The 21,373-nt window shown below is 33.6% G+C and overlaps 1 pseudogene across 1 annotated transcript in view; it reads right to left on the bottom strand.

Moving 5' to 3' along the window:
- LOC143245107 (uncharacterized) overlaps positions 1–21,373 on the bottom strand; it is a 158,019-nt pseudogene that overhangs the window by 68,010 nt on the left and 68,636 nt on the right. Inside the window, exon 10 of the transcript XR_013025470.1 lies at positions 3,780–3,976. The product of XR_013025470.1 is annotated as an uncharacterized LOC143245107 (transcript). The remainder of the gene's footprint in view (positions 1–3,779; positions 3,977–21,373) is intronic.

The following is a 21,373-nucleotide window of genomic DNA, read 5'->3' as shown; positions in this document are numbered from 1 at the left end:
CGCGGGTTCGAATCCCCGTCGCACCAAAGATCCTCGTCCTTTCAGCTGTGAGGGCGTTATAATGTGACGGTCAATTCCACTATTAGTTGGTAAAAGAGTAGTCCAAGAGTTGGCGGTGGGTGGTGATGACTAGCTGTCTTCCCTCTAGTCTTACACTGCTAAATTAGGAACGGCTAACGCAGATAGCCCTCGTGTAGTTTTACGCGAAATTCACGCCAAACGAAGTATTAATGGAAACCGACTCAAAGTGATCCACTTAACTTCTCTTATTCAAATCTACTTTTTATAACCAAATATAAATTGTTTGCATCCCTTCTTATATCTTAAGCACGTTTAAATTTCATAAAGTATGAATGTAAAAGCTAGCTAACATAGTGACTACTTGTCGGCATGCAACTTCAAATAATTAAATTTTCACTTGGTTTGTTTGTTTGTTTTTTGAATTTCGCGCGAAGCTACTCAAGGGCTATCTGCGCTATCCGTCCGTAATTTAGCAGTGTAAGACTAGAGGGAAGGCAGCTAGTCAACTCTTAGGCTACTCTTTTACCAAAGAATAGTGGGATTGACCGTCACATTTTGACGTCTCCACGGCTGGAAGGGCGAGCATATTTGGTGTGATGGGGATTCGAACTCGCGACCCTCAGATTACGTGTCTAACGCCTCAACCCACATGGCCATGCCGGACCCTCTGCGAAGTAGTTAGATGGACGTACAACAGACAATACTATTATATTCATGTAGATATGTTTCAACGTAATGCAACAGTGTCCATACTTTTAACTGTTATAGATTTAATAAGTAATCGATGCAAAAACACCTCAATTTGCACGTATTCCGCAACAATAACGGACTGTTTGAGTATGGTAGAATGTAACTTTATAAGTATAGTATGAACAGTGTTTAACTGTATATCTGTCATGGAGAAAACTGGGTATACTGTAATGGAATTCTATTGTAACGAGGGTACTTCCTAACTTTATTTGTCGACTAATTTAGTTATCTACAGCTTCTTTACGCTGTTCGTACAAGCAAGTGGCTATTTAGAAGATTAATATTGTATATCATAGCCAATAGTCTAGTTTTAGTAACCTAATTGATAGATTTTTTAATTCTACTGAAATTGTATTTATATGTATATATATATATATATATACATGTGTGTGTATTATTATAAAATATTAATAAGCATACAGATATACAATGATAGGCTCTCTGTGCTGTACCCACCACGGGTATCTAAACCCAATTTCAAGCAGTGTAATTCCACAGACATGTTACTGTGCTTCTGGGGTGAAGTTTTGACGCACATGAGTGGTTGTAGAAGGTAAACGAACTTGAGATGCGTTTGTATTTGAGTACCCATATCTATTCCTTATTTAACATAAAGTCTCTAATTTTCTGGACTTCTACTAAGATGATGAAAATAAATTAGCTAATAAACTATTACTTTTTTTTTTTTTTTCGTTTTTGGGGGACATTAAAATGACTTCAAATACGAGATATCTGTAGAAAAGGCTTGGAAAGAATTGAATTATTTTGTAAAATAAAGAAACCTTAACTAACGCCATGAAATTTCTAAAATAAAACAAATCCTTATGTTTATACATAAGAAACTTAAGACGAATTGGGAGAGAGAACCAATTCGACCACTACTACGAATGTGTAATGTAAAGATAGCAAAGAGGTGACTCAATATATATTGAAATTATTGTGATAAACAGATAATAAACTGATAAGAGTTGAACAAAAATATTTAGTTATGAAAAAAATTAATTTCGGAGCTGAAGGTCAAAGTTTGGATTAACAGAAACCAAAAATTGAAAATTAAATGAAAACTAAAATTTTACGAATGTAAATTTACCATATAAGAATAACTTTATTAATTTATGGAATTTCGTGTTAAAAAGAAATAACTAAAATCTCTTTTAGGAAGATTTAAAATTGGAAAGCAAATATATGGAGTTTTAGGCGTACGAGGATTGCTAATTTCTCAAACTAGTAAATCACATTAAAATATTATTGCTTCCTTGATGCTAATTTAAAGAAATATAATGTTGTAAAATATTACACTTTTAAAGGGAACAAATAATAATTGTTACATATTTCCTCCTACCAGGAGTAAGAATGGTGAACTTTTAATTAGTTAAAGATGCTTTCATTGCTTGTTTTGAATTTCGCGCAAAGATACTCGAGGGCTATCTGTGCTAGCCGTCCCTAATATACAGTGTAGGACTAGAGGGAAGGCAGCTAGTCATCACCACCCACCGCCAACTCTTGGGCTACTCTTTTACCAACGAATAGTGGGACTGACCGCAACATTATAATGCCCCCACGGCTGGGATAGCAAGCATGTTTGGTGCGACCGGGATTCGAACCCGCGACCCTCAAATTACGAGTCGAACACCTCAACACGCTTGGCCAAATGCGGGCCAAGACGCTTTCAAGTTATGAAAATAAAGACACTGTGGTGTATACTGTCAAGAAAATGAAAAATGGTATTAAATGAAACATTGTGTAAATGTGTGTGTGTTAGTTGTTTCAGTAGTGAAACTGGAAAAAGAATCTATAGAGGCCTAATGCATTCTTTGACATTGTATACATTTGTTAATTTACATTTGGTAGGAGAGAAATAAAGAAAGAAATGGTAAAAGAAAGAGACAATCATTTTTGTAATAAACTATTTTTCTATTTTACGTATATAAGCTATATCATATTTAATTTAAAAAATTGTATAATATGTTGAGTTTGATACAAAAACATGTTGGTACGTAAATAACCAAAATGTTGAAAACGAAATACACGCCCTGCACGGCCAGATGGTGAAGGCCATGTCCTCGTAATCTGATGGTCGCGAGTTCGAATCCCTATCACACCACATATGCAAATTTGTTTATATACACTACATAAATTTATATATATAAGTTTATAATATATAAAACCTAAGAAACACTCACAGCGGATAGCATCACACTTATATTATAAAAATAAACTCGGGTCTAAATAACTGGTGTGAATGGTAGAATATATCTTTGTGAGAAACATATCTTAGTAGGTTGAAGTCGTAAAGATTAAGCCTTAATTCGCTGGTACAACAACCGCCTCTGGTGATCTGACTCTAAAGCATATCTGTTTACTTTGTTGGTGTTCTTATAAGGAATAATCAATTTATCTTAACTGATTGTAGCGGGTGGTAATTCTAAATGTCGAACATTGTGGGTTTGAACGTCCACTTTTTTGCCCCTATTGTTTAATTTCTGATTTATTTTTTAACAAGAGAGTTTCAAACGGACGTTACGTCTAATAAATGTGTATTTCTCACACATCAGCACATCAGGGTCCTACGTCAGCAGATATCTCTTGCTCAGATATCTTACTCAGATACATTCTAAAGTTTTCGAATTTTTTATGTAGTTTTTATTTGTTTATCCAACGTGTGTTAACACTGAACGCAAAGAAATAATGGTGTTATACGCTCTTTTTTTCTTGTTTAGATGTTAAACTTAACACAGTTGATTGTTTTCCTCTTATAAATGCGTGTACTCACACTCATTGCAACAGTTTGTAAAACCAAAACAACACCATAAAGAATTACACGTATTTTTCAACTAATCAACATAATTAATAATAACTAATATATATATAATCTGCGGACTTACAACACTAAAAAACAAGTTTCGATACCCGTGGTAGGCAGAGCACAGATAGCCCATTGAAGAGCTTTGTGCTTAATTTAAAACAACAACAACTAATATATAATAATTAATAATTACGTTATTTACCTCTAAAAGTTCGTCCCCGACTTCTATTCTTCCATCACGTGCAGCACTTCCATATGGATTAATACCACATACAAACACACTCATTTTGGTTCGGTCTTTGTTTCCCACCAAACTGATTCCGAGACCATTAGGTCCTTTCTTCAGATCCACGACCAGGATCTCTCCTTTTAAGTCGCCATATTTTTTGTGGATTTTCTCTGTAATACCAAGCCAATTAATTGTACAATGGAAAACATGGGTTGTTTTCACTAATCAAACATACTTCATAGTTTCTGGAAAGGAAACTCCTAAATTAATTTGATATAAGCCTGACGAATTTCTGAAATGAAGAAACAGTTTTTGTTATAATTGATACTTTTAGGTTACACAACTAAGAAATTAAAATTTTAAATTAAAGCTAAAAATATTTTATGTTTAAATATAAAGGTTCTTGTAGAGTAGAAATCTGTTTCGTCAAGAAGGAATTAGTCCTTATATTCTATTATTATTATTATTATTTATGCTTAACCAAACGGTTAAAACTTAAATATTATGCTCTTATTCGGTGGTAATGTTAAATCATAAAGCTATAAAGAGACCAGTAAAGAGGTTTCCTACGCTCCCTGGTAACTTATAACGCTAAAATTCGGGTTTCGATATTCGCGGTGTGTAGAACACAGATTCGAATACAGTCCAATAATTAGTTGATGTTAATTTAATTAATAGAATCGTAGTCAACTGAAAGCAGGTAAACAGGTTAACTCATGCTTTTAGACGAAACGTAATTTGCAATTGTGTTAAGGTTAGGAATATATATGATTCAAAATATACAGCAAAAAATATTCTTATAAATGCAAGTAGAAAGATGAAAATCTCTTTGATCTTTCAGGATACATTGTTTTGCAAACATTCCAATGTAAAATTATTCAAGATGTAAATTCTTTATCTTGGGTACAAAATATTCCGTAACTATGTCATAATCTAAATGGGGGGGGGAACAGTTGAAAATTCCCTAATCACATTGAATCATATTTTCATTGTTCTTGATCACACTGCATCATCTTGTTTATTGTTCTTGATCACGTTGCATCATATTGTTTATTGTTCTTGGTCACACTGCATCATCTTGTTTATTGTTCTTGATCACACTGCATCATCTTGTTCATTGTTTTTGATCACATTGCATCATCTTGTTCATTGTTTTTGATCACATTGAATCATTTTGTTTATTGTTCTTGATCCACATCAGGGAATTTTAATGGCGTAAATACAGTATTTCAGCCACCAAGAGTCAATAGAAAATGTTTGAAGTTATTTTTAAAGTGAGAGCTTGTACAGACTTTCTTTGATTGGATAATCCATGAACAGGTAAACATGATAAATTACAACAATACATAAAAAATGTCCATGTCGTTTGTCATCAACTCAGTAAAGAAAATTTTGGCTTAAATTATTATAACACTGTAATGTTATACTTGACGTTTATCAAAACTGACGGTTAGCCAACTTGGACGTTTCGTTCCAATGACGAATGTAGTAGCAGTTTATGTTTTTACAAAGCACAGATGCGTGTTGACCTCTATATTCACGTCAAGTAAATGATAAATTATATTCTTACTACTTCATTCTTACAACTACATTAAATGTAATAAGAAAATTTCATTATCCCTCACAGGCTCACACTTTGATAAAAAAAGTACCCATAAATGAACTTACAAAAGCCTATATTTACGTACAGCTGAAAACATCACAATATTTTACTTAATAAGTAACTACATAATATTTAAGAAATTAAACACTTTAAATGTAATACATTTAAAATACTTGAGTATAATAATCGTTCGTTTTGAGCTGACAGGACAGAGGGAATGCAGAAAGTCAGGTACGCCACCTGTTGGGCTATCCGTGTATGACTATACATTTTGAGATTTTACTGTTAACATTAAATGGCATATGCTGTTCCAAAGAACGGGCGTATTTTTATATCAACGATACGCAAACCAAGAGTTCTCGGATACTAACCACTTGACTATGCTCGTCTTTTCTAGTAATTAACAACATAAAACAAAATCATATAATTACAAAAACAACACTGATTTTAGTTAGCATCATATCTCAATAAACCGATGGGATAAGTTTGTTTAGAATTTCGAGCAAAGCTACACGAAGGATATCTGCGCTAGCCATCCATAATCTAACATTGTAAGACTACAGGGAAGGCAGTTAGTCATCACCACCCACCGCCAACTCTTGGGCTACTCTTTTACCAACGAATAGTGGGATTGAACGTAACATTATAACGTCCCCACGGCGGAAAGGGCAAGCATGTCTGGTGCGACGGGGATTCGAACCCGCGACCCTCAGATATGGAGTCGTGTGCCTTAACTCCCGGCCATGCCGGGCCGTGAGCGTGAAATTTTGTGGTCTTTATTCTCGGTCTTGTATTTCATCTTAACATAAATGTTGATTTATAATAGTAGAAATCTCTCTGGTATTCCTTCATATACATATTTGATTTCTTCGACTCTTTGATCGAGATGTGATCTCACATAATACCAAGGAGCCCTAAATTAAACAACACTATGATGAAATAAGTGCGTGACAGAAAAGTAAATATAATTAAACCAGTTATGAAGATACACTTTGTTACAGTATATAAGTCCCTATGTTAAGGTTATCAAAGTCGTTCTTCACACGTTTACGTTTATCGATTTCGCATTGTAGAGAAATAGATGACTTGTAAGTGTTTAATTGCGTAAGCAGCGAATCATATGTAACGAACTTATTTTGATTACAACAAGATTCGGTAAAGGTGGTTATCGTTATTGCTAACCTTCTCGATTTTTCAATAAGTTTAAATATCTAAAACACACATATAATGTTTTTAACGGCACTTGGATCATGCAGCTCATATTTGGTATTTTTATTCCTGGAAAGCTTAAGAATCATATGGGCTGAAGGGTAAGATCAGAAACTCCTCAGATTTAAATGCAATAGCCCGTAAATCGAAGGAGAACTTCTAATCAGCGGCACCTGCTTTCTCTAAATGTTCTGAACAGAATGCTCACCAGTGGTGGGTTAAGGCGCTCGACTCGTAATCCGAGGGTCGTGGGTTCGAATCCCGGTCGCACCAAACATGCTCGCCCTTTCAGCCGTGGGGGTGTTATAATGTGACGGTCATTCCCACTATTCGTTGGTAAAACAGTAGCCTAAGAGTTGGCGGTGGGTGGGGATGACTAACTGCTTTCCTCTAGTCTTACACTGCAAAATTAGAGACGGCTAGAGCAGATAGCCCTCGTGTAGCTTTGCGCAAAATTAAAAAAACCCAAAAACAATGCTCACCAATAGCACAGAGGTACGTTTGCGGGCCTATACTGTTAGAAACCGGATATAGATACCCGGGGTAGGCAGAGCATAGATCGCCCAGTGTGTTGCTTTCAGCTTAGCTTCTAACAAACAAAAAAACTGAACTGACGTTTTAACGTCTGCGTAGATGAAAATGTGATGCATATTTAGCAGAAAATCAATGTTCGAAGCTTGGACCTTCTAGTCTGTGGTCAACCACACTAACCAATATTGACATTTTAAATATATTTTTTATTAACACACCAAAATGTTTGTGAGTTATTGATTTTGTTGATTACAAGGTTCCTAATAACACACGAGACACACAAAAGAAAAATACCATAAATATTGTGGTTAATCTCATTAATTTATGCAGGATGCCCTATGTATTTTACATAAAAAGTAAAGGATATTTCTATATAGTTTTTTTCTTTGGAAACAGGCAAAAGCATAACAAATAAATGTGTAGATGCAATATGTAGATACCGCACGGTAAGGAACGGTACAAAAACAAGTTGTTAATCTGGAAATTAAGAACACACCAATAATCATTATAATAACAATGACAGACTATGAGATACATGCTAGACTTGGTAGATCAGTTTAAATCACTTCATGTTTTCCTACTATACATTACAGTTGAATCTTGTATTTAAATTTAAAAAAATATTAATGCAAAATTTATTGATTAATTGTTTTGAATTAAGAACAAAGTTACACAATAGTCTACCTGTGCTCTGCCCACCAGGGGTATCAAATCCACGGGTGAGTCTGCATACATGCCACTAGGGGGCTTTTAATGAAAGAAGTGAACGTTTAATATTTGAAGCGTGCGATATAAGAAAAAAAAACGACAACTGAATTCTATACAAATAAATTTCGCGCGCGACGATGTTTGAATAGTCGATTATTGACCTTCTACTTTAATGCAATTTAACTTAAATCTAATTCAGTGTAGCCTGAAAGAAAATAATTATCTTATAAATTGTGAGGTGAACCAAACTTCGTTACAGAGAAAGCGTCTATATAATACACGCATCTAACGTAAACTGTTTCTGTCCGGTATACTTCGATGTAACCTAAGAAAAAAATAAAACACATACAAAGAGATCAACTCTGTGCATCGCTTCCAAATAGGCTGATTTTCTGATAAGATATACGGTTCAACCAATCAGAGATCTCGAAAATCTTGGACTAGAGGGTTTCGAATGTTTATCTTGAAAACTGAAACCTATAATGATTAAAATGCATTGAACAATCATTGTGGGTATTCCTACTTTAAAAACTATTTTGGGTCGAAATCTCAATATACCTACTACTTTCTATAACAGATTCGTAAACAAGAAAGATCGACCAATCCAAATGGCGCGTGATCTCGTTTACCACGAGATCGAGGACCGGACTATTACTCTAGAGTTTTCATTTTGTGCATAAATATTTTTGAATTAGCTATGCAAAATACCTAAATTCGGTCCTCCATCTGACGTATCATCATAATATTTATCTGATGAATCGGACTTCCGTTTCCTGTTTTTCTGAATACAGGAAAGTATGGAAACAAATTTAAAAAGTTTACGACATCATCGACCATAAAAAACAACAAAAAACAAACAAACAAACAGTTTCCGTTTCGCCATTTCAAACTTAACTTAAGAAAATGAAGGTTTTGATGAAATTTATTTTCACTCACAAAGTCGGACATTAGATGCACTGAAACTGACAAAAATGGGCTAAACGGACAGTCCAGAAACCCCAAATAGGAATCAGGCATAGTTAACCCTAATTTTTGAGTTGCTGACTAGAGGGAATACAGACTGTCAATAGTAACCACAACAAAAAATAATTTGTCGGATGTTATAAATAAATAAACACTACTGATAAAAACTATTACGCGACTATATCATTTATCAAATGTCAGATTCTTCCATCCACGTATTGGAAGTGACTTGTTGTATAGGGACATTTTAGCACACTTGTATTAAAGAAGAGGATACTTATTTTCCTTAGCCTAGAAATGAAAGCACTGTTCTACATTACTGACAGAACTCAACAGTAAATGACGTCATTACTACAATGTACGCCGCTTATCTTTTGAAACAGTAAATAAGGTCATTACCACAACGTTTCGTCATTTATTATTATTTTTTTAAGTAACATAATTACTATACTTTTGTGACCATCATTCCATATCACGTGTCTCTTTATTACTGTTGAAACTTTTCTTTCTATGGAATTAACTTCCTAATAAATAGGAATTTTGTTGTTACTGAAAGATACAGTTCTTAAATGGAGAGAGCTATTTAGAATAAATTTCAAGATTAGTTAGGGCACACACACACACACTCATATATAATGTGTTTCTGCTCTTTAGATTTCCATTGGACTTCTATTATTTTGCTAGCTATATACACGCATGGCATGAATATTGTATTTCATTTTTAAAGGAAAAAAGAAAACATACTTTTTGTCACGATAGCAAACATTAATTTCGCTTTCACTCGAACATTTAATGTAGGTACTGAGATCACTACATGAGGCTTAGAAAATATGATGTAGGTATTGTAAAACAAATAGGACGTTAATTCAACCCAGTAACTAAAACCTCCAAAAGACAACACATAAAAAGAGAGTGAACAAGGTACATAAAGCTTGTTGATGGTTGTCAGTCGCGGCATAGTGGCTTAAAAATGGCTTTGAGTTTTTTTGCAAGTATAACTTTTAGTTCATAGCTCTGTCATCTATTGACCAATTTGAAACCTAATTATAGTTTTTGGACTCAGGAAGTGAAACCTTTTCGATGGATGTATTTGACCATGACCGAGGTATTCTATATTAATTTACTATAATCCTACCTAAAAGAATTTCAAGTGCCGAGATTAGTGAGGATTCCTTTTTGTTGTCTGTTCTGTATGTTTAGGGTCATGTATCTAGAAACACTTTATAATTACAGGAAGAAAACTCAGTCAATATAAGTCAAAAAATAAAACCATATTGGTGCGCTAGTAGTCGTCACACATTATGCATTGCCAAATGTCGCGAATTACGTAAACTTGAGAGTAATTTGGTAATAGTTTGCCGGTACTGCAAAAAAATTCGATAGGTGAAATATTCTCAATGGTTGCTTCCGCACGATCTTCTGCAGTTGCTTCTCAACATCACAAATGCCCCCAGAGTACAGCCAGAGTGTGGAAAAATGTTAACTTGCTGGCATTGTGAAAATCACCAGACATGTTTTTCTCAACCAACAAATTTAACCAATGTATAGAGCCTTTAATGTACACTCTGCGACTGTGGGGACGGTAGAGAATTTAGCATATGGCAACTACACGTTATCTCCAAGAGTGTTCGCTATCCTTTTACTCAGCCAACAGGCTACGAGCAAGCGGTGTGTCTGGAAATGGAAGGAACCTACATTTTGAGCTTGGAACCGCTCCGTTAGATATCTTCTGGCTTTAGTGCCTTGGAATTTCGAGATATTTTATGAGAATAGATTCTAGAATCCAAGGTTGAGGTTTTACTTTGCATAAGAATGCGTGTGTGTGTTTTTTTTTAGCAAAATAATGCTCTCTGCCAGTAAAATAAAAATAAAAAATAACCACCTGGAATAGCCCGCCTCAGTAATTTCTAGATCTTAACCCTATAAGACACTAGGGTTAAGTATTAGTTAGTTAGTTATCACCATTAGATTCCATCAAGGAACATAGGGCCGCAATCGCTTGTGGATTCTTCAACAAGTATTTAAGTGAGTAGGTTGTTAGCCCACTGCACCGAGCCGTCCCTAATTTAGTAGTGCAAGACGAGAGGGAAGGCAGCTAGTCATCACCACCCACCGCCAACTCTTGGGCTTCTCTTTTACCAACGAATAGTGGGATTGAACGTCACATTATAACGCCCCCACGACTGGGAGGGCGAGCATGTTTGGCGCGACGCGGGCGCGAACCCGCGACCCTCGGATTACGAGTCGCACGCGCTTGGCCATGCCAGGCCAGGGCTAAGTATAGGGTTAGTTTTATCCTTTGAACCACCACATGCTTCCTGTCGAAATTGAGTGGCAGAATTTTTCAAATTACAATGGATACAAATTAGACGAGGTACACATCAAAGTTATTTATGGTCCTGCCTCACGGATTAGCTACAGTTTTTCAGATCGAAGTTAAACTTTATTGTGGCGGTGATTCCAACACAAATGTGACAACTGTTCGAATACTTGTCAAATGTCAGTGTACGGTATAGATTGGGAAGATGTTCTAACAGAGATAATCTTGTAAAACCCTTTTTATGTGAGTTCTGAAAAGCAACAGTATCTTTAAAACTAGAAAACAACTAGAAATTTTAATGGTAACGTACGTCATTCTGTTTTAGAACGACGTGAAAAATGAGAAATATTTACTAGGGTTCGTCATAAAAAAAATCTGTAAATGTAGTTCAGTCTTATCATTCAGCAAATAGATAAACAAATCCCACAATAAAACCTTTGAAATTTATAAATTTTGAATTATGATAAGAAAGAGGTCTAATTTAAGTTCATTTATTTATTTTTTTTTTCATTTCTAGGCATGATTAGGAATGATAATCACTGCCCTCTCAGGAAATGGTGTATTTGTGCTCTGGAAAGCCGTTAAACTCAATTTCAGTGTAGTGTTGTTTTTCATTCTTGTTTTCTCAGTATGCTACTTTCCCTTTCTGGTTTGAACAGCTGTGGTCTAAAAATACCGTGTTACGGTGAAAGTACAATAAAACATGTCAACTGTATTGACGATAACCGTGTTACGGTGAGACTACAATAAAACAGGTCAGCTATATTGACGAGAGCCCTGTTATGGTGAGCGTACAATAAAATATGTCAGCTATATTGACGAGAGCCCTTTTATGGTGAGCGCACAATAAAATATGTTAGCTATATTGACGAGAGCCCTGTTATGGTGAGAGTACAATAAAACATGTCAGCTATATTGACGAGAGCCATGTTATGGTGAGAATACAATAAAACATGTCAGCTATATTGACTAGAGCCCTGTTATGGTGAGCGTACAATAAAACGTGAAATCATCTTCAATTGCTGATATAGTAATCCAGATAAAATTTCGAAATGGCTTGAAAAAATATCACAGCGGGTTAACTTATTCGATACTGCACTCAAATATGCGTTATTATAACTATTTGTTATTGAAAATTAAAAAAAATAAAACCGGCTAAAATGGGTTAGGGAAAAAAATCACCTGGAAGAACAAGGATCAGTTATATTTTGTCAGTGCGTTTTTGTTTCTAATTAAGCTCAAATTTACACAATGGGCTATCATCTGAGCTTTGCCACCACGGGAAATGAAACCCGAATTCTAGAATTGCAAATCCTCAAACATATGGCCCGGCATGGCCAGGTGAGTTAAGGCGTTCGACTCGTAATCTGAGGGTTGCGGGTTCGAATCCCGGTCGCACCACACATGCTCGCCCTTTCAGCCATGGGGGCGTTATAATGTGACGGTCAATCCCACTAATCATTGGTAAAAGAGTAGCCCAAGAGTTGGCGGTGGGTAGTGATGATTAGCTGCTTTCCCTCTAGTCTTACACTGCTAAATTAGGGACGGCTGGCACAGATAGCCCTCGAGTAGCTTTGTGCGAAATTCAAAAACAAACAAAACAAAAAACAATCCTCAGACATTCCGCTGCGTCACCCGGGGAGGGGAGTGCTCCTGAATATGATGGTTAATAATGTTAATGATGCATTTAAAAGGAAGTTAGTTATAAAGGAAACACATACTGATTTGTGGTTGAATTGGTTGTCAGCTTATCCCAGATCTGAATAAATTCGGATTATAAAAACGTCTTTGGCAAAAACAAAAATAATTGCAGTTCATAAGAAGAGCTGGATAAGGAAGTACATTATTTGAACTATGTATTGGTAAAGAGGAATGATTATCCTATTAGTGTGGTTAGAAAATACTTAATTGATAGAAAAGAAGAAAAGTCACTTAGAAAATTAGGTTACATGTGTAACTCCTTACGTACCTCGTTTGTCAAAGGTTATGGAGAGAAACAAAAAGAATGTACATACTTTCAGTTGCAGGTAAATTTAACTTTTAACAGAGAAAAACATCTTTAAAAGTAAAATTAAATCGACAACTATTGATAAAGAAGTAGTTTTTCGCTGTAGAAAGTACGGTCTGTAATAATATCAATATAGGGGAGTCTGGTAGTAATTTAGTATTATAAGAGCAGAACATGGATATGCTCTGTCACATGTACACTAATATTTTAAAGATAAAGAACATTGTAATTAAAATAAACATTTTAAAACTATTTGTCGAGAACCTAATATTAATTAACGTAAAAAAATAAACCATTTTAATAAAGAAATACAAAACCTTTAATAAATAATATGCAACGAGTGGGTTTATATTTATGTTCGCTCAAGGTTATGTGGTTGACGTCACTAATTGGTACCAATGTGCTGACTTCCTAATGATGCCAAATTAACAGCGGTGAAACGTTATTTTTAAATGATGCATTTTTTTTCTATCCCATTTTAGCTATTTCTGAATTTTAAATTTTGTAAATTATATAAATATTTTTTCAGTTAATTGGTTGGTCTTTAGACGATATTAATTACTTGTCAATAGAGAAAATGGAAGTATATTAAACTAATTCTATTTAAGATTTTATAAAGAACAAAATAAGCAAGGAAAGCTGACATGTTGATGTTCTTAGAATTCGTACATCTGAACCATAGCTGCTGTCACATCTTACATATATTATTAATTGTTGGAAGCTATTTCTATTGGTGTGATGAGTTACTCTGTTTTGGATGCATAGAGGCCTCAGACTGACCCGTAGGGAGCCATGCGTTTATCACCACTGGTTTGGACATTTAGTGAGAAATTCCATGAACATCCGAAACATGTATATAAGAAAAAACAAGCTAACAATACCACAATTACAATGAAATACCATCCAAGTATTACTGTACAAAATTATAACCACAATGACAATGAAATACCATCCCAGTATTACTGTACAAAATTATAACCACAATGACAATGAAATACCATCCCAGCATTACTGTACAAAATTATAACCACAATGACAATGAAATACCATCCCAGTATTACTGTACAAAATTATAACCACAATGACAATGAAATACCATCCCAGTATTACAATACAAAATTATAACCACAATGACAATGAAATACCATCCCAGTATTACTTTACAAAATTATAACCACAATGACAATAAAATACCATCCCAGTATTACTGTACAAAATTATAACCACAATGACAATGAAATACCATCCCAGTATTACTATACAAAATTATAATCACAATGACAATGAAATACCATCCCAGTATTACTATACAAAATTATAACCTCAATGACAATGAAATACCATCCCAGTATTACTGTACAAAATTATAACCACAATGACAATGAAATACCATCCCAGTATTACTGTACAAAATTATAACCACAATGACAATGAAATACGATCCCAGTATTACTGTACAAAATTATAACCACAATAACAATGAAATACCATCCCAGTATTACTGTACAAAATTATAACCACAATGACAATGAAATACCATCCCAGTATTACTGTACAAAATTATAACCACAATGACAATGAAATACGATCCCAGTATTACTGTACAAAATTATAACCACAATGACAATGAAATACCATCCCAGTATTACTATACAAAATTATAACCACAATGACAATGAAATACCATCCCAGTATTACTGTACAAAATTATAACCACAATGACAATGAAATACCATCCCAGTATTACTATACAAAATTATAACCACAATGACAATGAAATACCATCCCAGTATTACTATACAAAATTATAACCACAATGACAATGAAATACGATCCCAGTATTACTGTACAAAATTATAACCACAATGACAATGAAATACCATCCCAGTATTACTGTACAAAATTATAACCACAATGACAATGAAATACGATCCCAGTATTACTATACAAAATTATAACCACAATGACAATGAAATACTATCCCAGTATTACTGTACAAAATTATAACCACAATGACAATGAAATACCATCCCAGTATTACTTCACAGAACTATAACCACAATGACAATGAAATACGATCCCAGTATTATTGTAGAGAATTATAACCACAATGACAATGAAATACGTTCCCAGTATCATTGTACAGAATTATAACCACAATGACAATGAAATACGATCCCAGTATTACTGCACAGAATTATAATTACAATGACAATGAAATACGATCCCAGTATTACTGTACAGAATTATAACCACAATGACAATAAAATACGATCCCAGTATTACTGCACAGAATTATAACCACACTGACAATGAAATACGTTTCCAGTATTATTGTACAAAATTATTACCACAATGACAATGAAATACCATCCCAGTATTACTTCACAGAACTATAACCACAATGACAATGAAATACGATCTCAGTATTACTGTACAAAATTATAACCATAATGACAATGAAATACGATCTCAGTATTACTGTACAGAATTATAACCACAATGACAATGAAATACGTTTCCAGTATTATTGTACAAAATTATTACCACAATGACAATGACATACCATCCCAGTATTACTGCACAGAATTATAACCATAATGACAATGAAATACGTTCCCAGTATCATTGTACAAAATTACAACCACAATGACAATGAAATACGATCTCAGTTATATTGCACAGAATTATAATTACAATGACAATGAAATACGTTCCCAGTATTATTGTAGAGAATTATAACCACAATGACAATGAAATACGTTCCCAGTATCATTGTACAGAATTATAACCACAATGACAATGAAATACGATCCCAGTATTACTGCACAGAATTATAATTACAATGACAATGAAATACGATCCCAGTATTACTGTACAGAATTATAACCACAATGACAATAAAATACGATCCCAGTATTACTGCACAGAATTATAACCACAATGACAATGAAATACGTTTCCAGTATTATTGTACAAAATTATTACCACAATGACAATGAAATACCATCCCAGTATTACTTCACAGAACTATAACTACAATGACAATGAAATACGATCTCAGTATTACTGTACAGAGTTATAACCACAATGACAATGAAATACGTTTCCAGTATTATTGTACAAAATTACAACCACAATGACAATGAAATACGATCTCAGTTATATTGCACAGAATTATAATTACAATGACAATGAAATACGTTCCCAGTATTATTGTAGAGAATTATAACCACAATGACAATGAAATACGTTCCCAGTATCATTGTACAGAATTATAACCACAATGACAATGAAATACCATCCCATTATTACTGCACAGAATTATAACCACAATGACAATGAAATACGTTCCCAGTATCATTGTACAAAATTACAACCACAATGACAATGAAATACGATCCCAGTATTACTGTACAAAATTATAACCACAATGACAATGAAATACCATCCCAGTATTACTATACAAAATTATAATTACAATGACAATGAAATACGATCCCAGTATCATTGTACAGAATTATAACCTAAATGACAGTGAAGTATAATCTCAGAAATACTACACACAGCTATAACCATAATGATAGTGGAATACATTCGTGTACTGTTGCATATAATCATAAGACTGAACAATGTCGAACAGTTTGTAATCTACAGTATAAGACGAAACAGAGTATACATTGTCATCTTAGCCTTTAGCTAAGACTTTCGTATTCGCTAACAATGAGAAAAGATCTTTTTTTGTTTATATCCTGTACCGATATATGTCTTCCTAAAATAGTCAACTTTCCTGTTTAACTTATATGGCTATTACTATAATTATCACTGTAACAGTAAATAGTTTTTGCACTAACATGGTGCCAAAATGTCCCCTAGGGCTTTCAATATCTTTATTACCTTGTGGGCTACTCAGTGTAGTAATACTCGTGTTATTTCTTGGTCAATAATGGGAGATTTAAAGTGTTGCTAAGCAACGGCTTTTACGAAAGATGGTGTTAGAAACATGCTGTACCGGAACAGATGTGGAACACTCTATCTTTGTTCATGTACAGTACGTAAGGTGAACGTTAGGGCCACATATCGTGTGTCAGTTCGCCCTCCGTAAGCTAAGTATAATTTATCACTGATTTCTACTTAATGTTTCTAGCTCCATGGATCCTCACTCCAACATAAATAAATACTTAACAGAATCTGGAACTTGGTTTTCTGTGAGAGTCCATATACGTTGTTATATTATTTGCCTTGTTGTTACGTTAATAGACATTAATTACACAGGTAGTGAACTTAATTAATTAATAGTCCTCTCGGTGAAAGAGCCATAAATTTACGGACTTAAACAAACCTCTAATATCCGGGGTTCGATTTCCACGCGGTGAACAGAACACACTTAGCCAGTTGTGTGAAAAGTACAGTAATCTAATTAATGATTTCTCTAACTACCACTGCTACATTTGGAATCACTAAACCTAATATACTTTACTGTTGTTGTTGTTTTTGTTCAATCATCTTTGCTTCAGCCGTAGTCATTAAGAATATTTTATATCACGACATAATTCATTAATACAACACTGTTTTAATGTCAACTATAGTTTGTTTATTTCTGTCCTGTTATCGTCATCACTGTTGAGATCATGAGAGAAAACGGATATTCCAGTGATGTAATATGCGTCTGAACTGTATAGTTAAAAGCTAAAGATAAAAGTATATAGTTTTTACACATCTAGCTGGGAAGAAACAGTAGCAAAGGAAAAATTATTCTAACTTTACAAGTCTAATTGAAAAGCCACGCTAACATACTGACGTTAAACCATGAATATCTGGGATGGAAAGTACATATATACTACTGTGTTGGGTCCTAATACATACCACACCTGGAACAACAGCACATAGGATGGCTAGATCATACATAAATAAATACTAGTATAACAAAAGTAATGGCCAGCTCATACATAAATAAATACTAGTATAACAGAAGGGATGGTCAGCTCGTACACAAATAAATACTAGTATAACAGAAGGGACGGCTAGATCATACATAAATAAATACTAGTATAACAGAAGTGATGGCCAGCTCATACATAAGTAAATACTAATATAACAGAAGGGATGGACAGCTCATACATAAATAAATACTAGTATAACAGAAAGGATGACCAGTTCATACATAAATATATACTAGTATAAAGAAGGGACGGCTAGATCATACATAAATAAATACTAGTATAACAGAAGTGATGGCCAGCTCATACATAAATAAATATTAGTATAACAAAAGTGATGACCAGCTCATACACAAATAAATACTAGTATAAATGAAGGGATGACCAGTTCATACATAAGTAAATACTAGTATAACAGAAGGGATGGACACCTCATGCATAAATAAATACTAGCATAACAGAAGTGATGGCCAGCTCATACATAAATAAATATTAGTATAAATAAAGGGATGACCAGTTCATACATAAATAAATACTACTATAAGAGAAGTGATGGACAGCTCATACATAAATAAATACAAGTATAAGAGAAGTGATGGCCAGCTCATACATAAATAAATACTAGTATAACAGAATGGATGGCCAGCTCATACATAAATAAATACTAGTATAACAGAAGTGATGGTCAGGTCATACATAAATAAAAACTAGTATAACAGAAGTGATCGTCAGCTCATACATAAATAAATACTAGTATAACAGAAGTGATGGTCAGGTCATACATAAATAAATACTAGTATAACAGAATGGACGGCCAGCACATACATAAATAAATACTAGAATAACAGAAGTGATGGTCAGGTCATACATAAATAAATACTAGTATAACAGAATGGACGGCCAGCACATACATAAATAAATACTAGAATAACAGAAGTGATGGTCAGGTCATACATAAATAAATACTAGTATAACAGAGTGGATGGCCAGCTCATACATAAATAAATACTAATATAACAGAATGAATGGCCAGCTCATACATAAATAAATACTAGTATAACAGAAGTGATGGCCAGCTCATACTTAAATAAATACTAGTATAACAGAAGTGATGGTCAGCTCATACATAAATAAGTACTATTATGTTAGATTATGATATGCCCCCAGCGATACAGCGCTAGAAATCGGGTTTCCATATCCATGGCAGTCAGTGCACAGATAGCCCATTGTGCAGCTTTGGGTTTAACTACAAACAAACCGTTTCATCTTAAACATGTGCATCTATGTAATCTGGATGAATTTTCAGATACTCAAGAAGAAAACATCTGTGTTGGTACTTTTGTAAAGTAAGAAACATAACGTTATCTGAAACTGAAGTAATGATGTAATAAAAAATTGAAAAACATAACGTTATCTGAAACTGAAGTAATGATGTAATAAAAAATTGAAAAACATAACGTTATCTGAAACTGAAGTAATGATGTAATAAAAAATTGAAAAACATAACGTTATCTGAAACTGAAGTAATGATGTAATAAAAATTGAAAAACATAACGTTATCTGAAACTGAAGTAATGATGTAATAAAAAATTGAAAAACATAACGTTATCTGAAACTGAAGTAATGATGTAATAAAAATTGAAAAACATAACGTTATCTGAAACTGAAGTAATGATGTAATGAAAAATTGAAAAACATAACGTTATCTGAAACTGAAGTAATGATGTAATGAAAAATTGAAAAAAGGACCCAATATTAAATACATTTTTATCTAATATTTATGTATAAACTCCTTCAAAAAGGAATCATTATCATTACAATAATTTTAGGGGGCAAAATAATAACCAAGAAACATTGTTAAGTATTCTTTATAAGATTTAGTAGAATTTTCCTCTATTATTTGCGGCATAAATTTAAAGCAACGACGTATATTTCTTCACGATTTCATGCGTAATCGAATAATAACTTATATTTGAACAGTGAAGAAAATTAAAAAAGCATTTCAGATAACGTTATGACAAGTTCAAAGAAACAACAACACATCACATATAAAATACTCAGTTAGGATGTTATCTGGTGTTGATAAACTAAATAATCAAGTTGTGTTCAGACACAACACCACCATTGGATGAAAAGTGGACTTATTCAGACTCATGAAAAAATCTGAGGAAATCCACAAATAGAAAGATATTTAGGCATCACTGAGTGTTTTAGGATACATTTATCCTGAGGTGAAAGGCATGTTTTGTGTATTGAGCGTATGGAAACACGACATTAAAATTATACGTATAAAAAACAGAGAATTAGTTGAGGTTATGAGGGCTATGATACAATCGGGTATTTTGAAAATAACTTAAAGAGAATACTTTAAATAAGCAAATAAGAGTATCTATATATAATTAAACACTTGGTTAAATAGTAAGTGTATTTAGAGTAAAGAAGTTAAACTGAGTAAACAGGGTAGACTTCAGATACAAGTTCTTGGATGAATGTAAGTGTACTCAGGGAGAAGGCGATCAAATGAGTATATAGGAGAAATATTTAGAAATAATAAAATCTTTAGACATACAGGGTGTATTCAGGGATAAGATGAGGAAATAGGAGGGATATTTTGAAGATAACAGAATACTCAAATTAACATAACATCTATTCAGAGAGCAAACGATAAACTGAAAAAATAGAATATTTAAATATAATAGAATACTTGGATAAATAGAATATGTTTTAATTATGCATGAGAAACTTATAGATATAATAAGATACTTGGGTAAACAGTAAGTGTATTTAGGAGAAAGATGATAAATCGAGTAAATAGGATGTTGTTTTGAATTAAGCACAAAGCTACTCAATGGGCTATCCGTGCTCTGCCCACCACGGGTATCGAAACCCGGTTTTTAGCGTTGTAAATCCGCAGACATACCGCTGAGCCACTAGGGGGGGCGAGTAAATAGGAGAAGAATTTACATACAATACTTAAATAAATATAAAATGTATTCAGAGTGATGATAAGTAAATAAAATAAGAGAAAAAAATTAGAGACAATAAAATATTATCTAAACGGGAAACGTATTCAGAAAGAACAAAACATGCGAACAAAGAGGTCAGCTTATTGTAAGTTCGTACACAGAAAATATTCAACAAGTAACTCAATACAAACCTTGGATCCCTTCGGAGAAAGAAATGCATCAAAATAATCATATTTAAACAAGGATCTAACACTGATTGTGTTGTTGTGTTTGAAGAACATTACACCCATTAATGTAGGAAGATAATTTGACCAAATCA

The sequence above is a fragment of the Tachypleus tridentatus genome, chromosome 2 (genome assembly GCF_004210375.1).
Source record: "Tachypleus tridentatus isolate NWPU-2018 chromosome 2, ASM421037v1, whole genome shotgun sequence".
Taxonomy (NCBI): Eukaryota; Metazoa; Arthropoda; class Merostomata; order Xiphosura; family Limulidae; genus Tachypleus; species Tachypleus tridentatus.
This window is presented reverse-complemented; position numbering and strand designations above follow the sequence as displayed.